The sequence below is a fragment of the Ursus arctos genome, unplaced genomic scaffold (genome assembly GCF_023065955.2).
Source record: "Ursus arctos isolate Adak ecotype North America unplaced genomic scaffold, UrsArc2.0 scaffold_19, whole genome shotgun sequence".
In the NCBI taxonomy this organism is placed as follows: Eukaryota; Metazoa; Chordata; class Mammalia; order Carnivora; family Ursidae; genus Ursus; species Ursus arctos.
Genome location: NW_026622863.1, coordinates 41,833,045 through 41,853,634, shown reverse-complemented (window position 1 = coordinate 41,853,634; position 20,590 = coordinate 41,833,045). Strand labels below are relative to the sequence as shown.

Here is a 20,590-nt window from a genome sequence, read left to right as displayed (position 1 = left end):
ACTCCCTGCTGAGGGGAGAGCCTGACTCTGGGCTGGATCCCACGACCCTGAGATCATGACCTCAGCCGAAGGCAGACACTTAACTGACAAGAGTCACCCAGGCGCCCCCCCCCCTTTTTTTTTTAAGATTTTATTTATTTATTTGACAGAGACAGCCAGCGAGAGAGGGAACACAAGCAGGGGGAGTGGGAGAGGAAGAAGCAGGCTCCCAGTGGAGGAGCCTGATGTGGGACTTGATCCCAGGACTCTGGGATCACGCCCTGAGCCAAAGCAGATGCTTAACGACTGAGCCACCCAGGCGCACCCCCCCCTTTTTTTTAAAGTCCCCCTTTCTATTTTTAAACTTCAATATATCAGGATCCTTTTATTTAAAACATATCTCTTATTATAAATAGCAAATGGCTTTTTTTTTTTTCCCCAATCTGACACTGTCTTTAGTTTGGAGTGTTTAGTCCTTTTATCTTTAAAGTACTTTTTACAGGATTTAATAAGCCTGTTACCCTTTTGGTTTTCTATCTGTCCCATCTGTACTTAGTACTCTATTCCTCTTTTCTTGACTTTTTTAGATTAATCAAATTTATTATCCCACTGTATTCCACGATTAAAATGTACATCGTCATATAATTCATTTAGTGATTACTTACACTCAAGCATGTATTCTCAATCAGAATAAAATTGCCCCAAATAAGTGAAAATTGAGGGGGAAGGGGAGAGTCTTACTCCTTTTATGTATAAAGCGCACAGCATGTAAAGAGATACACAGGGTACATCTGTGGTTCTAAATTGTCATGGGGGTACTCAATTAGGGAAAAAAAATGTCTAAAGATGTTTCCTCTGGAGGGCAATAAGGAAAAAAAGTTTGCCAGGGGCCTTGGGCCACATTGTATCTATTTGACCTCTGGAGGGGCTTGAAACTGAGTAGCTAAAGTAAACCACACAGTTGCTCTGTGGCTATGTTTCTGACTCTCAATAAAAACCTTGGACACCAAGGCTCAGGTGAGATTCCATGGCTCACTTCACATATGTTCTTACGAACTGTTGCTGGGAGAATTCAGCACTTGTGACTCCAGTGGAAGCTCACATCTAGTTTTTCTGGCTCTTCACCCTATGTGACTTTTCTCCTCACTGATATTAAACTATACCCTTTCATAACCGCCATTTTTCCTAATTCTGTAAGTTATAACACATCATCAAATTTAAGGATGGTTTTTGGGGAAGTCTGACAAATGATGGTTTTAGTGTAAACTGGTCAAAACCTTGTAGCTTTGGGTTTGTCTCCATGATATCTCTCCTCAACAACTACAAAGGTGCATTGTCTCATTTTTTAAATAGTCCTTATCATACCCTACCATAGTTTTAGTCCTATTCATAGTTATTATTTACATGATCAATTATAAACAAGGGAAAGAAGCTATGTCTCTTTAATGCTAGTATCCCAAGTTACATGAACAATACTGGCATACTGTAGGCACTTAATAAATATCTGGTGTTTTATAAATGCAACTTCTGGAAATTCTTAAGAAACATAAAATTCTATTATAAAGATCTATATATATTACAAAGTCGTTTATGATAATTATGAATATCTAAGAGTAGGCAATAGGTTAAATAAAGTATGGTGAGCTATATGTTACCAATATCTGCAGTATTTGACATTGATCCATATTAAATGTTGATGAAAAACATTTTTTGATGAATTAGACAATCAGATTTAAAAAGTGATTAGAGGCTGGATACTGTCATAATAAAGAACATAGGATCCGTCATCCAAAATTCAGGTTGTTAACTTTATCTTTGGTTGTTACTGTGTAACTTTTTACTACATTAGTTAGTTACTTTTTTTCCTCATCGGTAGAATGGGAAAAGCACAGTGACCTACCTCAAAGTGTTCCTATATGTATCAAATGAAATAAAACATACAGCACTTTCAGTGGCATATAATAAACACCTAATTGTACCAAGCAAAAGTTGCCTATTAATTAATGAACTTGTCAAGAATATTTCATGTCCCTTGTTTCATTATTATTTTTTTAAATTCCCTTTGTGTTTCTCCTTTTTCTTATAGTAAAATTTGAGATTCCTAAGTCTGTGCTTCCATGTCATGTTAACTCATTTCAGTGTCCAATCTTCAGATTTCAATTCTTCCTCATTAATATTTGTCACAATGATTCTCAAAAAGCAAAGGAAGACATATATTCTTGCCCTCCACATAAAGCTGCACACATATAACTAGCTCAAAGAATCTGATCTATTAAGTGACAACTTGAGCATAATAATAAAATGTTCAATCTTGTTCCTATGTCCAACACAGGAGTTACTGCATACTTATTTCTGTTTCTAAATCTGTCCTTTCAAGTATAATGTGTATAATGATGTATCTATGACACTTGGATCTCCCAAATCATTCCTGTGTCCTATGAAAGAAACCATAGTCTCTAAAATACATGAAATTCTGAATAGCAGTCTTAATTCATATTTTGTTCCCCTGGAACAAAAAAAAATTTCAATTTCAATTCCAAAAGTTCTGAATACTTGTGTCAAATCGCATGGTGACCACAGCCACTATCTACTTATAACTACATGCCTAGAAATATATAAAACTGTAACTTTGTTATTGCATGGAGCACTGGGTGTTATACACAAACAATGAATCATGGAACACTACATCAAAAACTAATGATGTACTGTATGGTGACTAACATATCATAATAAATTTTAAAAAAACTCTAACTTTGTCTCTTTTATGTGGCAAATTCATGTGCCAAATTTCCTGTTGGCAGAAACAAAATAAAAAACATACCCAGATGCAAATACCCTCAACAAAACAGCAAAATGAATTCAACAATATATTAAAAGGATCATATACCATGATTAAGTGAGGTCTGTTCCAAGGTTGCTAGGATGCTTCCACATCTACAAATTAATCAAATGACACACAATGAAGGATTAGCAAAATGAAGAGAAAAAAGATAAAAAATTAAGGATAAAAGTCACATGATCACAATAGATGCAGAAAAAGCATTTGACAAAATTCAACATCGATTTGTTAAAAATGCAACAAAGTGGGTACTGAGGGAACATACTTCAACTTAACAAATGTCATATATGACAAACATAGCTAAGATCACACTCAATTGTAAAAATCTGAAAGCTTTTCCTCCAAGATCAGAAACACAAAAGAATGCCCATTCTTACCACTTTTTTTTTTTTTTTTTAAGATTTATTTATTTGACAGAGACACAGCAAGAGAGGGAACACAAGCAAGGGGAGTGTGAGAGGGAGAAGCAGGCTTCCCACTGAGCAGGGAGCGTGATGTGGGGCTCAATCCCAGGACCCTGGGATCAGGACCTGAGCTGAAGGCAAATGCTCAACCAACTGAGCCACCCAGGCGCCCCCCATTCTTACCACTTTTATTCAGTATTGGAAGTCCTAGCCAGAGCAGTTAGGTAAGAAAACAAATTAAAGGCATCCAAATCAGAAAGGAAGACATCAAACTGTCACTATTCGCAGAGACATGCTACTATATATAGAAAACTCTAAAGACTACACCAAAACAAAACCAAAAAAAAAAAAAAAAAAAACCTTAGAATTAATAAATTCAGTAAAGGTGCAAAATACAAAATTAATATACATAAGTCGGTTGCATTTCTATTGCTAATAATGAATGATCAGAAAGAAATTTCAAAACAATTGCATCAAAAATAATAAAATACCTAGGAATGAATTTAACCAAAAAGGTGAAGGAACTGTACACTGAAAACTATAAGACATTGACAAAAGAAACAGAGAAAGACACAGATAAATGGAAATGTAATCCATGCTCATGAACTGGAAGAATTCCTACTGTTTTCGCTTTTTTAAGATTTTATTTATTTGAGAGAGAGCACAAAGGGAGAGTGAGAGGGAGAAGCAGACTCCCTGCTGAGCGGAGAGACTGATGAGGGGGTTGGTCCCAGGACCCTGAGATCATGACCTGAGCTGAAGGCAGATCCTTAACCAAGTGAGCCATCCAGGTGCCCCAGAAAAACTAATACTGTTAAAATACCTAGACTGTGGGGACACCTGGGTGGCTCAATCAGTTAAATGTCTGCCTTAGGCTTAGGTCATGATCCCAGGATCCTGGGATCAAGTCCCATACTGGGCTTCTTGCTCAGCAGGAGCCTCCTCCTCCCTCTGCCTGCCACTCCCCCTGCTTGTGCTCTGACAAATAAATAAATAAAATCTTAAGAAATAAAACTAATTCAGACTACCACAAAAGATAGATTCAATGCATCCCTATCAAAATTCCAATGACATTTTTCACAGAAATACAACAAACAATCCTAAAAAAATGTATAGAACCACAAAAGACCCTGAAGAGTCAAAGGAACCTTGAGAAACAAAGCAGGAGGCATCATGCTTTTTTATTTTAAACTGTATTACAAAGTTACAGTAATCAAAACAGCATGATACTGACATAAAGAGAGACACATTAGTCAATGGAATAGAACAGAGAGCCCAGAAAAAAACTCCTATATGGCCAATTAATCTATGACAAAGCCAAGAATATACAGTGGGGCAAAGACAGTCTCTTCAAGACATGGTATTGGGAAAACTGGACAACCACATGCAAAAGAATGAAACTGGAACACATTTTACACCATACATAAAAGTCAACTCAAAATGGATTAAGGAATTGAACATAAAACTTGGAACCATAAAGTTCCTAAAAGAAAACATAGAGGGTAAGCTCCTTGACATTGGCTTTGGCCATGATTTTTTGGATCAGACACCAAAAGCAAAGCAACAAAAAGAAAAATAAACATACGGGACTACAGCAAATTAAAATGCCTCTGCACAGCAAAGGAAACCATCAACAAAATGAAAAGGTAACCTACTGAATGGGAAAAGATATTTGCAAATCATTTATCTGATAAGGGGTTAATATCCAAAATATATAAAGAACTCCTACAACTCAACAGCCAAAAAACAATCTGATTAAAAATGTGTAGAGTCTAAAAAGACATTTTCCAAAGAAGACATGCAGATGGCCAACAGGTACATGAAAAGTTGTTCACCACTAATCGTTAGGGAAATGCAAATCAAAACCACAATGACCTATCACTTCACACTTCTTAGAATGGCTAAGTGTTGGGAAGGGTAAAGAGAAAAGGAAACCTTTCCTTGTGCACTGCTGGTGGAAATGTAAATTGGTGCAGCCAATATGGAAAACAATATGGAGGTTCCTCAAGAAGTTAAAAATAGAACTACCATATGATCTAGCCATTTCTCTTCTGGATATTTATCCGAAGGAAACTTGAAGATTAATTCGAAAAGATATATAAACATACCCCCATGTTCATGGAACATTATTTATAATAGCCAAGACATGGAAACAACCTAAGTGTCTATCAACAGATGAATGAATGGATAAAGAAAATGTGGGACACACACATATATAATAGAATAATATTCGGCTATAAAAAGGAAGGAAATCTTGCCATTTGTGAAACATGGATGGACCTGGAAGGCATTATGGGAAGTGAAATAAGCTAGACAGGAAAAGACAAATGCCTTTGATCTCACTGATACGTGAAATCTTAAGAACAAAAACAAAAACCCCAACTAATAGATACAGAGAACAAATGAGTGGCTTCTAGGGGCAGGGAGTAAGAGGTAGGCAAAATAGGTAAAGGTGTCCCAAAAGTACACATTTCTAGTTATAAACAAATGATGGGGATGTAATGTACAGCATGGTGACTATAGTTAATACTGTATTGTCTCCTTGGGAGTTGCTAAGAGTGTATATCTTCAAATTTACATTTATTGTGTCATTCTAGATTTAATCTAGATTTACAGTGGTGGTCATTTCACAGTATATTACAAATATTGAATCATTACGTTCACCTGAAATTAACATATATTATACGTCAGTTATATCTCCAAAACGAAACAAAACTAAACACCCAGAGAGAAAAAGTTTAGAAGAAGGTACACTGAATTATCAAGAGTGATTATTTCTGGATGGTGGAACTATGGCTAATCACTGTTTGTTCTTTACAGGTTCCTTAAAAACTGAGTACCTTGCGACGCCTGGGTGGCGCAGTTGGTTAAGCATCTGCCCTTGGCTCGGGTCATGATCCCAGCGTCCTGGGATCGAGCCTCGCATCAGCTCCTTGCTCAGCAGGGAGCCTGCTTCTCCCTCTGCCTGCCTCTCACTCCCTCCCTTTCTGTCCCTCTCTCTCTCTAACAAATAAATAAAATCTTAAAAAAAAAAACAAAACAGTATCTTGCAACAAACATGCATTAATTCCATCATCAGAAATACACAAGGAAGCTATTTCCCCTTAACAGATTCAATAGTCGGAGGCAAGTTTTCTTTCTGTTAAGAACACTGTAAGCAAAAAGATCTTCAAAATGAATGGGACCATCAAGGATATCTGTGACTGAAATCACTCCTGTAAACTTGTGAACACCCTTTTGCTGTATCTCAGCAATGCAATACGGCACATTCACTATTCACAAACCCGAATTAACAAAATTCAGGCAGGTAGTATTTTCAGACTATTAAAAAGAAAACCACGGGTCCAAAAAGGCACCAGTTAGGTTAAGGCCCGTGGTCAGTAAACAAAGACCTAATACCTACCCAAACTACAGTTTCGACTCCCAGCAAACATGGAACTTCCTGGCCAATACTAGGACATATACTAATATACCCCTTCTTCACCCCTTAGAAGAGCAACCTTACATAAACAATGAATTCCTTGCATGAACTGCCTAACAAATTAATTATTAAGAATTATTAAGAGAATTAATAAATTCCTTTCTTTTTTTGATTCACTCTCTCTGCCTTTAAAAAAAAAATTTTTTTTGGGGGGGGGGGCGCCTTGGTGGCACAGCGGTTAAGCATCTGCCTTCGGCTCAGGGCGTCATCCCGGCGTTACGAGATCGAGCCCCACGTCAGGCTCCTCCACTATGAGCCTGCTTCTTCCTCTCCCACTCCCCCTGTTTGTGTTCCCTCTCTCGCTGGCTGTCTCTATCCTGTCGAATAAATAAATAAAATCTTTAAAAAAATAAAAAATAAAAAAAATTTTAAAAAAAATTTTTTTTTTCTGTTTAGCTCAGCAGAGCTCCCCTCTACTTGTTAGATGGAATGCTGCCTGATTCATGAATTGTTCGACAAAGCCAATTAAATTTTCAGGTTTACTTGTTTGAATTTTGTTTTTTTTCAACACATTTCATGGCAGCAGCACTTTTGGCATTTGGAGAAAATGAGGAACACAGGTGTGGCAGCCCTTGGACCCTTCTAAATTCACCATCTTGCCATTTCCAAAGCCTGCTGGCAAGTCCCCTCTTAGTTTGAGCTTTGTTCTTTTTAACGTTTGAGCTGCCGATCTAATTGGCTTTTAATCCAGGTTGAACAGGTCAGTCTAGACAGGAGGCTCTAACAGCACTATTCCTTAGCCCTTGGTTCAGTCCACAATTCCATGTTGGAATCCCCTCCCCAATTCCAGTCCACAGTCCCCATTTACTACCTTTCTCTATTTCTAATATGGAGTTTACTAGTTTAGTCCACACTGGAAATTGCTGGTGGTACACACAACTTTCTCGTGGTCAGCCCACCATGACATCTCTTGGTTACTGTTGGTTTGTTAAGGTACACACTTGTTTGTCTTGTTTATGAAAACAAAGGCTTAGCTAATGGGATCTTTAAATTCCAAAGAGTTAAGCATTCCACCTTCTGGCACACTTGCTTATTTTATAGCTAAGATCTATGGTCCTGGAAGCTATAAAAATCTATCTGCTTGTTTTGTATCCTAAGGAACTTGGCTTGGTAACCATCAAGTTGGGGGCCCCAGGATAAGGATGGATGGAAATGTGAGTTGTACCTTATTTGCATCTAGATGTGGCTGGGTAGAAATGTGGGTTAATTCCATTTGTGGTGAGGGTCCTACAAACTGCTGCCAGCCCTCATGGGAAATACAATGTAGAAATACCATGGTCATGACGGGAAACAATCCGAGTGCATAAGATCATCTAAGTGCACTTGAAAGCAAGGCTTCCCAAATTAGAATTGGCAAGCAGAAGCCCACAAAAGGTTTAAAAATTCCAAAATAATGTCATTAAAAGATTACGCTGAAGAAGGCTGGAAAAAATTAAATATGTGAGAGACAGCTGTAACGAAAGACTGTAAGACATAACCCCTACTGCTCCCTTCTATCCTTCCTGGAGTACTCATTCTACTAATCCTCTGAATTGTTTATCCACTCTGAAGACTACGTAACTGTAAACAAAAGTCTGCCAAGTTAGTGGCCTTACAGGCACCCCATTACCACCTTCAAAGGAGGGCCCCTCCCAGAGTTGACAAAACTGAGGGATTTTCTGGTAAACTTCTACATTTCCCTTTAAACAGAGAAAAGGAAACTCTGGTAGATATCAGAGCCTGCAGAGTGGGTCCTAGAAAAACTGGCACAAGCCAGTAAAGAGGGAAAATTCTTACTAGAATCAGTTCTTCTGAATCTCTATCTGTAATGCCAAGTTGAAAAGAAAACAAAATTTCACACTGTCTCTTCCTTTCCAAATCCAAATCCACTGTATTGATCCTTTGTCTCCCAGGGATAGCTTCTGACTTCTTAATCTAGTTGTGTGGGACTGGGGTTGGCTTTTTGCCTGCCTGGAATGCACAGGTGGTTGGTTCTTACTATTGGCTATCTTTGGGACTAACTGGATGTTGGGAAGGTAAGATCCTTTACATGCTCTTTGGGGACCCATCTTAGACCCAAGGCAGGTTATTCAGTACTGCCAGAAATATTTAAAATTAGAACTATTTACCCCTAAAGAAAGAAGCAAATTGAAGATAATATAGTTGGATAGATGGATTAACCTATAATGTCAATTTAACATACAACCCAAATCTCTGAGGAATTGAGAGCAACTATCCTTACAAATCCATTGCACAACAAAAGTCAGCTTTACTTTTTTTTTTAAGATTTTATTTATTTGAGAGAGACAGAGAGCAAGAGAGAGCACAAGCAGGGGAGGGAGTAGAGGGAGCAGGGAGCCAGACGCAGGCCTTGAGCGCAGAACCCTGGGATCATGACCTGAGCTGAAAGCAGACGCTTAACCAACTGAGCCACCCAGGTGCCCCAAAAGTCAACTTTAAAGGCAATTCAAAATTCACCTAATCCTTTACCAATTCCAAACTTCCCTTGTTTATCTCAAAAGGCTTGTAAATGATTGGCCTTAGGAAATCAAAGTCCTTCCTGGAAGCACTTATATTCTTTCTCTGTCCTTAGAAGTTATATCTCTTATCATGTCTTTGAAATGTAAACCTGAGATTGAGAGAAAGAAAAAGGGAAGGCATTTTAAAAATACAAACTGCTAAAAGGGCTCTTGTACCCAAAGTTTAGCACAACCTCTTTAATTCCAGGGACAAAAACAAATCTTAAAAAATCTTGTCCACAAATATTAGTAACTATACAGTCTTTGCACCTGTGTTTGTGTCTATGTCCATATACAGTTGTAAATGTATACGGATGTATATGAGATATTCTACCTTCAGACGGTCTCACTAAAATTAATTATTAAAAGCCCTATTCAAGTGAAGCACCTGAAAGTATGGGCCATTCTGTAACTCTCAAAAAGATAGAAACCAACCCAAATGTTATTCAAGTTTATGTTATCTGGGGAAATATTCTATATGAAAGCTAATTTAAGGTTGATGTTTAATTAAAACAGGCATGTCTTTAGAGTTAGCATTAAACATAAAAAACTTTTATTCTACCTGAGTTTACTAGCCAAGTTAGTTCATGTTATCTCTTACAAAATCTGTCAACAAAAAAGTAACAGCTTGGGGAAGACTTCCAGGAAAGATGGTGGAGCAAGACGATCATAATTTCACCTCATCCCATGGATACAACTAGGTAACACATCAGTGCAAATAACCCAGAAAACGACCTGAAGATTGGCAGAACAAACTCCACAACTAAATGTAGAGAAGAGGCCACACTGAAGAGGGCAGGAAGGGCAGGGATACAGTGGGAAGCTAAACCCTGCAGGACGGATGCTGGAAGGAGGGAGCTGCAGATGCAGAGAAGGGCAAGAAACAGACTATCACAACAGGAGCCTGCACAGGGAAGATGAATCCCCACAACATCTGGCTTTGAAAGTCACAGGGGCCAAATTTCATGAGTTCTTATAACCAGTAGTATTTAAAGGCTGGAACTCTAAAAATCAGCAAACTCAGCTCTGGGAAAGGCCAGAGGGTGATATGAAACTGAGTCCCTGCCCTTAAAGAGTCAGTACAACAGACAGCCCACTGAGGGGCAGCTTATAGAAGCAGCAGTTTGAGAAAGGCCTGGGCAATACATGAGGGAGAGTAAGTTACTAATCTCAGAGTTCACGGAGAGACTTTTCCAGGAACAAAGGAGCTGGCAGAGGCCGTTTGCCTCCCCTGTCCCCCCACCATTGTGGGAACCTGGGCAGTGCAAGCATTCACTACCTAATTTGTCCTGCCCTCTCCAGCTGCGCCTGTCTCAGTCCCTGCGCTGTGGGTCCCCTCCCCAAGAAGAATGGTGCAAACCTTGCCAATACTGCATCTTCTGATCTCTTGCAAAGATGTGGGCACTTTGGTACAACTGCCCCTGACTTGAGTGACTTTGCAGAGTAGTCCAGCTGCCCTGGTCTCTACAGTGGCTGCAAGTCCCCTGTGGAAGAGGACCAGGACCGCTTTGTTAAAAGTGTATGCTTCACCCACTACTTTCAAGAGAAAGCAACATAGCTGACTTTCATAACACACAAAACAGATACAGAGAGTTACGCAAAATGGGCACACAGAAGAATATGTCCCAAATGAAAGAACAAAAAAAAAGTACAGCGGGGCGCCTGGGTGGCACAACGGTTAAGCGTCTGCCTTCGGCTCAGGGCGTGATCCCGGCGTTGTGGGATCGAGCCCCACGTCAGGCTCCTCCACTAGGAGCCTGCTTCTTCCTCTCCCACTCCCCCTGCTTGTGTTCCCTCTCTCGCTGGCTGTCTCTATCTCTGTCGAATAAATAAATAATCTTTAAAAAAAGAAAAGAAGTACAGCAATAAACCTAAGCAAAATGGAGATAATATGCCTGATAAAAATATTTAAAGTAAAGATCATAAAGACTCACTGTACTTGAGAAGAATCCAGGACCTCAATGAGACTCTTATACAGAGGTAAAAAAGAACCAATCAAGGATGAAAAACAGTAATTGAAATTAAAAATACACTTGATGGAATAAATAATACACTAGAGGAAGCAGAAGAATGAATTAATGACATGGAAGACAGAGTAATGGAAAGAAATCAAGCTAAACAAGTGAGAAAAAAATTTATGCAAAATGAGAATAGACAAGGGCACTCAGCAACTCCACGAAGTGTAATCACATTCACACTATAGGAATCCCAGAAGAAGAGAAAAGGGAGCAGAAAATGTATCTGAAGAAACAATAGCTGAAAATTTCCCTAACCTCAGGAAGGAAACAGATATCAAGATCCAGGAGACACAGAGATCCCCCAACAAAATCACCACAAGATTAACACCAAGACACAAAGTCATTAAAAGGGAAAAAAGTAGTGATAAAGAAAAAAATTTTAAAGCAGCAAGAGAGGGGGGAAGAAAAAAGGTGGCGGAAGAGTAGGGGCCCTTTCTTCAGCTGGTCCCTTGAATAGACCTGGATATCTACCAGATCATCCTGAACACCCACGAAATCAGCCCCAGATGTAGGAAGGTACATCTATATCTCTACAAACGAACATCATCAGCGCTCAGTATTGAGGTACAAAGCGGGGAGCCGTGAATCCATCCACAGATATTGGAAGATAAAAGGAAGGGGGAGGGAGCTGCCGCGCCTCAGTGCCCGGAAGCAGTAGCCTCCTGCACTGGGGAGCGGGCGGACTCACTGACTGGCACCTGCAAGAAAGCAGACTGAGACCGTGAGCCTGGGAACATGCATGCAACCAGACTGAAAACCCGGAGCTCCGGAGCACACACTCGACCTAGACTGAAACCTAGTGCTTGGGAGAGTGAAAACCAGAGCTCCAGAGCGGGCACAAACCACACTGAAACAGGAAGCTCAGGAGTGCGCACATGCAGGAACCGGGGGCGGCTGGCGGTGTTAGAAGCACAAAGGACAGAAACGTGCTGGCCCTGGCAGCGAGGGCTAGGAGAGTGGCTGGGGGGCGCACAACCCAGGAGGCTACAGGGTATTAGCAGCACCAGCAGAAAAAGAGTTAAAGTGGCCAAGAGCTCAGTGGAGAGTGGACTGCGATCTCTCTGTTCTGAGACAGAGGCTAGGATACGGCCACTGCTGTTCTCTCAGAAGAGTCACAGAAAACCACCAGGGAAAGCCTCCAGAGAACAAAACCCAGAAATACCAGCTCACATTCTGCCCATCCCCATCCTGCCTTGCAGGGGATAGGGTGACTCGACCCAAACAGGGTTGCCTGAGTATCAGCGTGGCAGGCCCTTCCCCCAGAAGACAGGCTGAAAAATCAGGAAGCCCACATCCCTAAGGTCCCTATAAAACAAGTGCACACTGCCTGGGTCCTGGTAAATAACATGGGCTCTGTACATACCCGCAACCTCTCCTCATCAGAATGACAAGGAGGAGGAATCCCCAGCAAAGAAAGGAGACAGAGACTGTGGCCTCTGCCAGAGAACTGATAGATATGGATATAACCAAATTGTCAGAAATGGAGTTCAGAGTAACAATGGTCAAGATGATGTGTAGGCTTGAAAAAAATATTAACGAAAATATTAACGAGAATATAGACTAAGGGCGGAAATGAGAGCGAATCTGGCAGAAATTAAAAATGCTATCAATCAAATGTAGTCTAAACTAGACGCTCTGACGGCCAGGGTAAATGAGGCAAAGAACAAATTAGTTAATTGGAAGATAGGATGATACAAAAGAAGGAAAAAATGGGAACTTGGCTCAAAAAAAATCCAATCTCAAGAATGGTGATTACAGGAGATTACTGACTCAATTAAATGTTCAAATGTCAGAATCATCAGCGTCCCCGAGGGGGTGCAGAAAGAGAGAGGTCTAGAAGAGATATTTGAACAAATTGTAGCTGAGAACTTCGCTAATCTGGCAAAGGAAACAAGCATTTGTGTCCAAGAGGCAGAGAGGACCCCTCCAAAGATTAATAAGAACAGACCTACACCACGTCACATAATAATACAATTCCCAAATATTAGATCCAAGGATACAGTATTGAAAGCGGCCAGGGGAAAAGAATCCACACCTACAGAGGAAGGAACATCAGAATAACGTCAGACATGTCTAGAGAGACCTGGCAAGCCAAGAAAAGCTGGCAAGTCATATTCAGAGCACTAAGTGAGAAGAACATGCAGCCAAGGATCCTTTATCCAGCAAGGCTGTCATTCAGAATTGATGGAGAGACAAGGACCTTCCAAGACCGGCAGAAACTGAAGAAATATGTGACCACCAAGCCAGCCCTACAAGAAATATTAAGGGGGGGGGGGGTCTATAAAAGTAAAAAGACCCCAAGAGTGATACAGAACAGAAATTTACAAACTATAGAAACAAAGAATTCACAGGCAACATGACATCATTAAAATCATATCTCTCAATAATCACTCTAAATTTCAGTAGCCTAAATTCTCCCATAAAACGCCACAGGGTTGCAGATTGGATAAAAAGACATGACCCATCCATACGCTGTCTACAAGAGACTCATTTTGAACCTAAAGATACATCCAGATTGAAACTGAAGGGATGGAGAACCATTTTTCATGCCAATGGACCTCAAAAGAAAGCTGGGGTAGCAATTCTCATATCAGACAGATTAGATTTTAAACTAAAGACTGTAGTTAGAGATACAGAAGGATACTATATTATTCTTAAAGGATGTATCCAACAAGTGTCTATGACAATTATAAATATCTAAGCCCCCAACAGGGGAGCAGCTAGATACACAAGCCAACTCTTAAACAGAATAAAGAGACATATAGATAAAAATACGTTAATAGTAGGGGACGTCAACACTCCACTTTCAGCAATAGACAGATCACCTAAGCAGAAAATCAACAAAGAAACAAGAGCTTTTAATGACATACTGGACCAGATGGACTTCATAGATATATACAGAACACTCCAGCCCAGAACAACAGAATACTCATTCTTTTCGAATGCACATGGAACTTTCTCCAGAACAGACCATATACTGGGTCACAAAACAGGTCTCAACCGATACCAAAAGACTGAGATTATTCCCTGCATATTCTTAGACCACAATACTTTGAAACTGGAACTCAATCACAAGGAAAAATTTGGAAGAAACTCAAACACTTGGCAACGAAGAACCATCCTGCTCAAGAATGATTGGGTAAACCAGGTAATTAAGAAGGAGATTAAACAATTTTTGGAGACCAATGAAAATGAAAACACATTGGTCCAAAGCCTATGGGACACTGCAAAAGCAGTCCTAGAAAATACATAGCCATCCAAGCCTCACTCAAAAGAACAGAAAAATCTAAAATGCAGTTTTTATATTCTCACCTCAAGAAGCTGGAGCTGGAACAGAAGAACAGGCCTAACCCAAGCACAAGAAGGTAGGTGATCAAGATTAGAGCACAGATCAATGAATCAGAAACCAGGAGCACAGTAGAGCAGATCAAAAGAACTAGAAGCTGGTTCTTTGAAAGAATAAATAAGATTGATAAGCCACTGGCCAGACTTATTCAAAAGAATAGAGAAAGGACCTAAATTAAAAAAATTATGAATGAGAGGGGAGAGATCTTGACCAACACTAATGAAATAGGAAGGATCATTAGAAACTATTAGCAAAAACTATATGCCAATAAATTAAACAACCTGGAAGAAATGGATGCCTTCCTGGAAACCTGTAAACTACCAAGTCTGAAACAGGAAGAAACTGATTATCTAAACAGATTGATGAATTATGAAGAGATTGAAGCAGTGATCAAAAACCTCCCGAAAAACAAGACTCCGAGGCCTGATGGATTCCCCGGGGGAATTCTACCAAACATTCAAAGGAGAAATAATACCTATTCTCCTGAAGCTGTTTGAAAAAATAGAAACAGAAGGAAAACTACCAAACTCATTCTATGAGGCCAGTTTTACCTTGATCCCCAAACCAGGCAAAGACCCCATCAAAAACGAGAATTACAGATCGATATCCCTGATGAATATGGACGCCAAAATTCTCAACAAGATTCTAGCTAATAGGATCCAAAACTGTACATTAAAAGGATTATCCATCATTACCAAGTGGGATTCATCCCTGGGATGCAAGGGTGGTTCAAAATACACAAATCGATCAGTTTGATAGATCACATCAACAAGAAAAGAGTCAAGAACCACATGATCCTCTCAACTGATGCAGAAAAAGCATTTGACAAAATACAGCATCCTTTCCTGATTAAAACCCTTCAGAGTGTAGGAATAGAGGGTATATTCCTCAATTTCATAAATACTACCTATGAAAAGCCGACAGAGAGTATCATTCTCTATGGGTTAAAGCTGAGAGCCTTTCCCTTAAGATCAGGAACATGACAAGGATGCCCACTCTCGCCATTATTATTCAACATAGTACTAGAAGTCCTTGCAACAGCAATCAGACAACAAAAAGGGATAAGAGGTATTCAAATCAACAAAGGAGAAGTCAAACTGTCTCTCTTTGCAGATGACATGATACTCTATATGGAAAACCCAAAAGAATCCATCCCCAAATTACTAGAACTTATAGAACAATTCAGTAATATGGCAGGATACAAAATCAATGCTCAGAAATCAGTTGCATTTCTATACACGAACAATGAGGCTGAAGAAAGAGAACTTAGGGAATCCATTCCATTTACAATAGCACCAAAAATCATACGATATCTCGGAATTAACCAGAGAGGTAAAGGACCTATATTCTAGAAACTACAGATCACTCTTGAAAGACATTGAAGAAGACAGAAAAAGACGGAAAAACATTCCATGCTCAAGCATCGGAAGAATTCACATAGTTAAAATGTCCATGCTACCCAGAGCAATCTACACTTTCAATGCTATCCCGATCAAAATACAAATGACATTTTTCAAGGAACTGGAACAAACACCCTTAAAAATTTGTGTGGAACCAGAAAAGGCCCCGACTTGCGAAGGAAATATTAAAAAGGTAAAACAAAGCTGGGGACATCACGTTGCGTGATTTCAAGCTATACTACAAAGCTGTGATCACCAAGACAGCACGGTACTGGCACAAAAACAGACACATAGACCAATGGAACAGAACAGAGATTCCAGAAATGGATCCTCAGCTCTATGGGCAACTAATCTTTGACAAAGCAGGAAAAAACATCCAGTGGAAAAAAGACAGTCTCTTCAATAAATGGTGCTGGGAACATTGGACAAGCTATATGCAAAAGAATGAAACTTGACCACTCTCTCACACCATACACAAAGATAAACTTCAAATGGATGAAAGACCTCTATGTGAGACAGCAATCCATCAAAATCATAGAGGAGAACATGGTCTAACCTCTTTGACATCGGTCACAGCAACTTCTTTCATGACACATCTCCAAAGGCAAGAGAAACAAAAGATAAAATGAACTTGTGAGGCTTCATCAAGATAAAAAGCTTCTGCACAGCCAAGGAAACAGTCAAAAAAACTAAGAGGCAGCCCATGGAACTGGAGAATATATTTGCAAATGATGCTACAGATAAAAGACTGGTATCCAAGATCTACAAAGAACTTCTCAAACTCAATACATGAGAAACAAACAAATCATAAAATGGGCAGAAGATATGAACAGACACTTTTCCAATGAAGACATACAAATGGCTAACAGACACTTGAAAAAATGTTCAAAATCATTAGCCATCAGGGAAATTCAAATCAAAACCACCTTGAGATACCATCTTATGCCAGTCAGAATGGCAAAAATTGACAAGGCAGGAAACAAATGTTGGAGAGGATGTGGAGAAAGGCGAACCCTCTTACACAGTTGGTGGGAATGCAAGTTGGTACAGCCACTTTGAAAACAGTGTGGAGGTCCCTCAAAAAGTTAAAAATAGAGCTACCCTATGACCCAGCAATTGCACTGCTGGGTATTTACCCCAAAGATACGGATGTAATGAAGAGAAGGGCCATATGCACCCCAATGTTCATAGCAGCAATGTCCACAATGGCCAGACTGTGGAAGGAGCCGATATGCCCTTCAACAAATGAATGGATAAAGAAGATGTGGTCCATATATACAATGGAATATTACTCAGCCATCAGAAAGAACGATTACCCAACATTTGCAGCAACATGGACGGAACTGGAGGAGATTATGCTACGTGAAATAAGTCAAGCAGAGAAAGACAATCATCATATGGTTTCACTCATTTATGGAACATAAGAGATAGCAGAGATTGGTAGGAGAAGGAAGGGAAGAATGAAGGGGGGGTAAACAGAAGGGGGAATGAACCACAAGAGACTATGGACTCTGGGAAACAAACTGAGGGCTTCAGAGGGGAGGGGGTGGGGGAGTGGGATAGGCTGGTGATGGGTATTAAGAAGGGCACATATTGCATGGAGCACTGGGTGTTATATGCAAACAAAGAATCATGGAACACTACATCAAAAACTAAAGATGTACTGTATGGTGACTAACATAACAATAAGAAATTAAAAATAATAATAAAATAAAATAAAGTAAAATAAAAGCAGCAAGAGAAAAGATGACAGTTACATACAAGGGAAACCCCATAAGGCTATCAGTGGATTTTTCAGCAGAAACACTCCAGGCCAGAAGAGAGTGGGATGATAATATTCAAATTGCAGAAAGGGAAAAAGGTCTGCAGCCAAGAATACTCTACCTAGCAAGGGTAGCATTCAGAATAGGAGGAGAAATAAAGAGTTTCTCAGACAAACAAAAACTAAAGAAGTTCATCACCACCAAACCAGCCCTGTAAGAAATATTAAAGGAATCTTTGAGTGGCAAGGAAAGACCATAAGTAAGTGTATGAAAAGCATGAAATACAAAAGCAGTAAAAATAAGTATATCTGTAAAAATCAGTCAAGGGATGCACAAAATAAAATAATGTAAAACACTACATCATATACCTAAAATGTGGGAGGCAGGTGGGAGAGAGGAGTAAAGAATAAATTCAAACTTAAGTGACCATCAACTTTATATAGACTGCTCTTTATAGAAGATGTTATATGCAAACCAAATGATAACAAATCAACAACCAGTAATAGATATGCAAAGAATAAAGAGAGAGGAACCTAAGTATATCATTAAAGAAAGCAAGCAAACCATGAAAGAGAGCAAGAGAAGGATCAGAGAAAAACTACAAAAACAACTACAAAACAATAAGAAAATAGCAATAAATACATATCTATTAGTAACTACTTTGAATATAAATGGAGTAAATGCTCCAATCAAAAGACACAGGGTAATGGAATGGATAAAAAAACAAGGCCCATCTATAGGCTGCCTATAAGACTCATTTCAGACCTAAAGTCACCTGCAGACAAAAGTGAGGGGATGGAGAAATATTTATCATGTAAATGGATGTCAACAGAAAGCCAAGGTAGAAATACTTATATCAGACAAAACAGACTTTCAAACAAAGACTGTAACAAGAGATAAAGAAGGATACTATATAATAATAATGAGAACCATTCATCAAGAGGATATAACAATTGTAAATATTTATGCACCCAACATGTGAGCAACCAAATACATAAAATAGTTAAAAACAAACATAAAGGAACTAATCGATAGTTATACAGTAATAACAGGGAACTTTAACACCCCACTTATGTCAATGGACAGGTCATCCAAACAGAAAATCAAAAAGGAAACATGGCTTTGAATGATACATTGGATACTGAATGGTTTTAACAGATATATGCAGCACATTCCACCCTGAAACACCAGAGTACAAATTCTTTTCAAGTGCACATAGAACATTCTCCAGAATAAATCACACAAAACACGTCTCAACAAATTCAAGACAACTGAAGTCATACCCTGCATTTTTTCTGACCACAAAACTATGAAACTAGAAATCAACCACAAGAAAAAAAAAATCAGGAAAGAACACAAATACACAGAGGCTAAATAACTTGCTACTGAACAATGAATGGATCAAGTAAGAAATCAAAGAAGTCAGAATTATATGGGAACAAATGAAAATGAAAATACAATGGTCCAAATTTTGGGGATGCAGGAAAAGCAGTTTTAAGCCGGAAGTTTAAGGCAATACAAGCCTACCTTGAGAAGTAAGAAAATCCCAAATAATAACCTAACCTTACATATAAAGAAGCTAGAAAAAGAACAAACAAAATCCAAAACCCACAGAAGAAATAATGAAGAAATGAAGATTAGGGCAGAAATGAGTGATATCAAAACTAAAATAAAAAACAAAAATAAAAGAACAGATTAGTGAAACCAGGAGCTGGTTCTTTGAAAAGATCAACAAAATTGATAAACCTCTAAGAAGAATCATCCAAAAAAAAAAAAAAAAGTACTAAAATAAAATCACAAATGAAAGAGAAATAACAATCAACAGCACTGAAATACAAACAACTGTAACAGAATATTATGAAAAAGTATATGCCAACAAATTGGACAATGGACAAGAAATGGATAAATTCCTAGGAACATATAACCTACCAAAACTGAAGCAGGAAGAAACAGAAAATTTGAACAAACCAATTACTAGCAATGAAATTGAATGAGGAATGAAAAAACTACCAACAAACAAAAGTCCAGAACCAGATGGCTTCATAGGTGAATTCTACCAAACATTTAAGGAAGAGTTAATATTCACTCTTCTCAAACTATTCCAAAACACGGACAAGGAAGGAAAACATCCAAATTCATTCTATGAAGCCAGTATTACTCTTATACCAAAACCAGATAAAGACACCACAAAAAAAGAGGACTACAGGCCAATTATCTCTGATGAACATACATGCAAAAATCATCAACAAAATATTAAGAAACCAAATCCAACAATACATTAAAAATAACTCACCATGATGAAGTGGGATTTATTCCTGGGCTGCAAAAGTGGTTTAATATTTGCAAATCAATCAGTGTGATACATCACATCAATAAGAGAAAGAATAAAAACCATACATGATCATTTCAATAGATGCAGAAAAAGCAGGTGACAAAGTACAATATCCATTCATGATAAAAAAAAAAAAACCTTCAACAAATTAGGTTTAGGAAAAATATTTCAACATAATAAAGGCCATGAAAAACCCACAGCTAACATCACACTCAATGGGGGAAAACTGAAAGTTTTTCTAAGATCAGGAACAAGATAGGGATGTCCACTCTCACTACTTTTTTTTTTTTTTTTAAAGATTTTATTTATTTATTCGACAGAGATAGAGACAGCCAGCGAGAGAGGGAACACAAGCAGGGGGAGTGGGAGAGGAAGAAACAGGCTCACAGCGGAGGAGCCTGATGTGGGGCTCGATCGATCCCGTAATGCCGGGATCACGCCCTGAGCCGAAGGCAGACGCCTAACCGCTGTGCCACCCAGGCGCCCCCACTCTCACTACTTTTATTCAACACAGTACTGAAGTCTTAGCC

General features: G+C 39.0%; 1 protein-coding gene and 1 long non-coding RNA gene across 8 annotated transcripts in view; one reads left to right on the top strand and one right to left on the bottom strand.

Moving 5' to 3' along the window:
• Positions 1-20,211, top strand: part of LOC130544173 (uncharacterized) — an 84,971-nt gene extending 64,760 nt beyond the window's left edge. Inside the window, exon 3 of the long non-coding RNA XR_008960210.1 lies at positions 6,043-20,211. This is a non-coding gene — a long non-coding RNA (uncharacterized LOC130544173). The remainder of the gene's footprint in view (positions 1-6,042) is intronic.
• ZNF529 (zinc finger protein 529) overlaps positions 1-20,590 on the bottom strand; it is a 44,629-nt gene that overhangs the window by 15,542 nt on the left and 8,497 nt on the right. For 4 of the 7 annotated variants that reach the window (XM_044378859.3, XM_044378858.3, XM_048223911.2 and 1 more), the window contains one exon: positions 2,867-2,913. The exons of the other annotated variants lie outside the window; for them this stretch is intronic. The gene's annotated coding sequence lies outside the window, so the exon portion shown is untranslated. The remainder of the gene's footprint in view (positions 1-2,866; positions 2,914-20,590) is intronic. 7 annotated transcript variants of the gene reach the window in all.